This window comes from Primulina huaijiensis, chromosome 9, assembly GCF_012295235.1.
Source record: "Primulina huaijiensis isolate GDHJ02 chromosome 9, ASM1229523v2, whole genome shotgun sequence".
Taxonomy (NCBI): domain Eukaryota; kingdom Viridiplantae; phylum Streptophyta; class Magnoliopsida; order Lamiales; family Gesneriaceae; genus Primulina; species Primulina huaijiensis.
The window spans coordinates 12,416,999-12,423,421 of NC_133314.1; positions in this window are offsets into that span (position 1 = coordinate 12,416,999).

Sequence of the window (6,423 nt, forward strand, 5' to 3'; positions counted from 1 at the left end):
AGGGTATGAGCAGCCATATTACCCTAAGTAGTAAGTAAGCATTGAAAACTAGGTAATCATGATATTTCTCTCCTATAAATAGCAGATATGTTTTACATTTAAAAGATTCGCATTTTTCTTGATAAAAGGCTCTCGGAATTCACGTATATTCACATATATACAACTGTTTCTCTCATCTTCACACGCTGACTTAAGCATCGGAGTGGCTACGCCGGACTTCCTTCCGGCGCCCATTCACGAGCTCATCTTCTTGCTTGGAGGTCTCAGTTGCAGCAGCTATATCTTGCTCATTTTTCCTTTAACATAACTCTTTTCTACTCGGTAGATTGCCAACCCAAGTTTACCCAGTCTACCCGGGTTTCATCATTGGCACCGTCTGTGGGAAATCTCGATCTAAAACGTTGATCATGGTTTCCACAAGGAGGGGCAATGCCTCTGACTCGGAGGTTCCTCAGGAAGGTCCATGTGAGGCCCGGGGCCGAAGAGGACGGGGGGCGATCGCCGGTGCCATGAGGTTGCATGGACAATGAGCGGCTTCTGGCAGACTTCTAGGCAGAGGGAACATGAATCAACCGATCTTACACCGAAGGAGGGAGATTCCGAAACTGTTCAATGTAATGGACTGTACAGTTGAAGAGAGCTTAAAAGATTTGATATGTACTACTCATACCAATAAGATGCATCTTCTTTTCGGTAGCTCATAACATAAGAACTACAAAGTTAAGCGTGCTTGACTTGAGGCAATTCTGGGATGGGTGACCTCTTGGAAAGTTCCTAGGGTGCTTGTGAATGAAGACATAAGCACGCTGGAAAAACTCGTATTAGTATAGTGAGGACAGTCATCGAATCTAGGGCGTTACAGTTGGTATCAGAGCTGACCTTTCCTAGTCTCTGTGGTTCGGGGACGAACCAAGCGAAAGCTGGTGGGCATGTGAGGCCCGAAGCCGAAGAGGGCGGGGGGTGATCGCCGGTTCCATGAGGTTGCACGGACAATGAGCGGCTCCTGGCAGGCTTCTAGGCAGAGGGAACATGAATGAACCGATCTTACACCGAAAGGAGGGGGATTCCGAAATTGTTCAATGTAATGGTGGACTGTACAGTTGAAGAGGGCTTAAAAGATTTGATATGTATTATACATACCAATAAGATGCATCTTTTTTTCGTTAGCTCGTCACATAAGAACTTCAAAGTTAAGCGTGCTTGACTTGAGGCAATTTTGGGATGGGTGACCTCCTGGGAAGTTTCCTAGTGTGCGTGTGAGTGAGAACATAATTGTGACACACCGTACTTTTTCTACTTAAAATTTGCAGAAGAATTAAAAATTTTCTTAAATATAAACATCCATACGGTCGTCAACTCATCGTTCATAAATATATCTTTGGAATCATCCATCACCAATAAAAATGTTGTTAAAAGAATAGCTTGTTCAAAACATCTCGCATCAAAACATAAAATCAGAGTAAATTTAAACTTGCATAAAAATATTAAAAATGACGTGGGCGGTCCTCGGGTTTAGCCTCCCGCTCGGTCCAAGCCTGCTCCTTGGTCGCCACCTCCTGTCTCCTCATAGACATCCTCACCTGCATCGATCAAGTCTAGTGAGTTTAAAGACTCAATACGTATAAACTGGAATAGCAAGTAATACATAATAAAACCGCATGCAACTTTAAAATAGGACATACATACTTGAAACTTGAACTTGCAAAATGAACTTGAACATACGTACGTACATAATTAGACGTGCCGTCGACATAAACTTTCTTAACATGCTTGCATACTTGAACATACTTGTACATACATAACTTCATCATTTTTCGTAGAGCTATGTTTCAAAGCAAGTGACCCATAACATAACCGCCTGATAAGACTAACCACAGTACTGGGATGACAAGGACGTATCCACTGCCACATACATGAGATCCCCGTTCATACATTTCCTTAGGACGTTCTAAAATTCCCGTGACTCGACATTGTTACACATTGCACTAAACCAAGACATCAAACCTCAAAGCATACCATAATATTTCCAAAAAATCAAGTACACGGACCTCGTGCCCAGGTCTAGTTCCGGGTCCGTGTAGGTGCGGTGGAATGACTCGTGAAGAAAAGAGAAGGCACGGACCCGTGCTGAGGTCCGGGTGGGATCCGTGTACCTGGGCAAATTTGACATCAAAAGAAAACAAAGGCACAGACCCCGTGCCCTGGTCTGTGCGGGGGTCCATGTGGCCTCGATTTTTCTGAACCTGCGAGGAAAACTTACACAATGTATATTCTCCCAATCGAACAACTAATGGAACGAAATTAAACACCTTGAGACCATCTTAAGACACCAAAGCATTGAAATAAACTCGTACGAACGCCCAAAAAAAATAACGACGTCCAACCTACAACACATACAACCCCAAACATGAAAGCTTAACACCCCATCGCTTCCTACGACTTCTAACGAATTAAAGGGCCTAAAGACCTGAAACGAAACCTCAAAAGTACTCCAAACATCATTACCAATGTGCCTTTACGCAGCAACGATCACCCGTCGATCCCTAACGAAGCCTGCAACAATTAACTTCAAGAACACAATTTACGTAAAGTCGCAGTTTGAGCAGTCCCACGAAAAAAGCCATAACTCACTCAATTTTTGTCCAAAAATTTCGAATTTTATATCAAATCGAAGGTATCAAAAAGTTCTACGTTTTTTGCGTTGAAATTTTTCCTAAAACGTTGAAAAAAAATTCGTACTTTTAAGAAGAACAATACAAACGTGATTTAGATCTAAAAATTTTCCTTCAAAATCGATCCAATCAATTATCCACTCAAACTATGAACATCATACATGAATTTTACGCATAAAATAACGCAACGCATAATATGACATGATCGACGCAGCAAAAGAGAGATTATACGTGCCATTTGATATCAAACTTTACAGATACGACGTCACCGAAGCGGAGATAGAAGCGAGGTTGATCCGGGACGAACGTGGCACGTTTTCTTGAAATAAAATCGATCAAAACTTGCTGGAAATTGACAAGGGAAGGGGCGGCTGCCGTCTACCTAAAGAACCCTAGTTCTATTCTTTTAAAATTATGAAAACTGAATGTGTGTGTGATGTGTGTTAGCGTGAGTTTTAGTGTGTGTAAACCTATGTGTGTGTGTGCGTTTAGGAGGAAATTAAGGGGAAATAAATCTTGGTTTAATAAAATAATTAACTTGCTAATTAAACATAAATCAAATATTAAACTTATTAAAATCCCCCAATAAAAATTAAGAATACACAAGCACTAAACCTTTAAAGGTTTTAAAAATTCTAAAACTAAATGAATTATTTAAAATGCCACATCCTAGCTTTAAAAATAAAATACCGCATTTTATTTGCCAAAATCGTCACCGAGTCTTTTCGTCAATCCCGCCTCGAATAAACGCCTGAAACATGAAACTCGAAAAACATTTTAAAGTGCATCACATAATCCTGAATAATTTAAAATAATGCATTTAAATAAGTCATGCATGGCTAACACCCATTTAAGTTTAAATAAATGGTTTAATAATTAAATAAATGCATGGGTTATACGTGTACTGAATTTAGGCACTACAGTTCCTCCCCCACTTATAAAAATTTCGTCCTCGAAATTAAGTCTTACCAAACAACTCCGTGTAGCGAAGTCTCATATCTGCCTCTGACTCCCAAGTGGCCTCTTCCACTGATTGGTTTAGCCACCGGACTTTGACTAGCTTAGTCACCTTGTTCCGAAGTCTGCGCTCCTGTCTGTCTAGGATTTGGACGGGTCTTTCCTCATAAGACAGGTCTGGAGCCAACTGTAACGGCTCGTAGCTCAGAACATGCGAAGGATTAGCTAGGTACTTTCTCAGCATCGAGACATGGAACACGTTGTGTACCCCGGCCAGATTCGGCGGAAGGGCTACACGATAAGCTAGTGTCCCAACTCTGTCAAGAATCTCAAACGGTCCAATAAATCTCGGACTGAGCTTGCCTCTCTTCCCAAATCTCATAACCCCCTTCATAGGTGCTATCTTGACAAAGACGTGATCACCAACGGCAAACTCTAGATCTCTTCTCCTCTTATCAGCATAGCTCTTCTGACGGCTCTGGGCGGTCTTCATTCTGTCCCGAATCTTGACCACCACATCTGCAGTCTGCTGAACTATCTCTGGACCAAAATTTGCTCTCTCAGCAACCTCATCCCAGTGAATCAGTGATCTGCACTTCCTTCCATACAATGCCTCATAGGGAGCCATACCAATGGATGCTTGAAAACTGTTGTTGTATGTAAACTCCACTAGAGGTAGCTTCGATTCCCACATCCCTTGGAAATCGATCATACATGCTCGCAATAGATCCTCCAAGATCTGAATCACTCGCTCCGACTGGCCATCTGTCTGCGGGTGAAAAGCTGTACTGAATTGCAGCTTCGTCCCCATAGCTGCATGTAGGCTCCTCCAGAATGAAGATGTAAACCTCGGGTCCCTGTCGGACACAATAGTAACTAGGATCCCATGCAATCGAACTATCTCCCTTATATAAAGCTTCGCATACTGCGACATGGAGAAAGTCGTCTTCACTGGCAAGAAGTGCGCTGACTTAGTGAGTCGATCCACTATGACCCAAATAGCATCAAAACCTCTAATTGACTTTGGCAACCAAACGACGAAGTCCATAGTGGTATTCTCCCATTTCCACTCTGGGATAGGGAGTGGCTGAAGCATTCTTGCTGGCCTCTGATGCTCTGCCTTCACCTGCTGGCAAGTGAGGCATTCAGACACAAATCTGTGGATGTCTCTCTTCATCCCTGGCCACCAATACATGATCTGCAAGTCTTTGTACATCTTGGTACCTCCTGGGTGGATTGAATACGGAGATGCATGTGCCTCTGTTAAGATAGCTTCTCTGATCGAATCTACATTAGGCACCCACATTCTTCCCATGTATCTCACAATACCGTCTGACACTGAGTAGAGCATACTGCCCTTGGCTTCATCTTTCAGTCTCCACTTCTGTAACTCTTCATCTGAAGACTGTCCTTGACGGATACGGTCTAGCAAATCAAACTTGACTGTCAGATTAGATAGTGTGGGAGCTCTGTCCTTACGATAAATCTCTAGACCAAATTTCTGAATCTCGGACTTAAGAGGTCTCTGCACTGACAATTGTGCTATGACTGCGACTTTTCTGCTCAGGGCGTCTGCCACAACGTTAGCCTTTCTCGGATGGTAGCTAATTTCTCAGTCGTAGTCTTTTACCAGCTCTAACCACCGTCTCTGTCTCATATTCAGTTCTTTCTGCATGAAGAAATACTTGAGACTTTTCTGATCAGTGAAAATCTGACATTTCTCGCCGTACAGGTAGTGTCTCCAAGTCTTCAACGCAAACACAACGGCGGCTAATTCCAGGTCATGCGTCGGATAGTTCCTCTCATGCACTTTCAACTGCCTGGAAGCATAGGCTATAACCCGACCCTGCTGCATCAACACTGCGCCTAACCCGAGCTTAGATGCATCGGTGTATAGCACAAAATCCCCTTGCCCTATCGGCATGGCTAACACAGGTGCTGAAATAAGAGCTTGCTTCAAAGTGTCAAAGATCTTCTGGCATTCGTCACCCCACGCTAGCTTTCTTCTTGGTCAGTGAAGTGAGTGGCAATGCTATCGACGAAAATCCCTGGATGAACTTACGGTAGTAACCGGCTAAACCCAAAAAGCTGTGGATTTCTGATGCATTCTTCGGCTCAACCCAATCTTTAACGGCTGCCACCTTGGCTGGATCCACCTCAATTCCACTGCTAGATATTATATGCCCCAAAAACGCTACTTTCTCCAACCAAAATTCACACTTACTGAACTTCGCAAATAGCTTGCGACTCTGCAAAGTCTGCAAAACTGTCTTCAAGTGCTGACTGTGCTCCTCATGACTTTTCGAGTAAATGAGAATGTCGTCGATAAATACTATGACGAACTGATCAAGGTAAGGCTGAAATACTCGGTTCATGAGGTCCATGAAAATTGCTGGAGCATTAGTCAATCCAAATGGCATCACTAAGAACTCGTAATGCCCATATCTAGTCCTGAAGGCTGTTTTGTGAACATCTGCATCTTTCACCTTCAGCTGGTGATACCCTGATCGAAGATCTATCTTAGAGAACACTGTAGCTCCCTGCAACTGGTCGAACAAGTCTTCGATTCTAGGAAGTGGGTATTTGTTCTTGATCGTTACCTTGTTCAATTCTCGGTAATCGATGCACAGCCTCATACTCCCATCCTTCTTCTTTACAAAAAGCACTGGTGCGCCCCAAGGCGAGCAACTAGGGCGGATAAATTCCTTGTCGAGAAGCTCCTGAATCTGCTGCTTGAGTTCTAACATCTCAGCTGGAGCTAATCGGTACGGTGCCTTAGAGATTGGCACTGTGC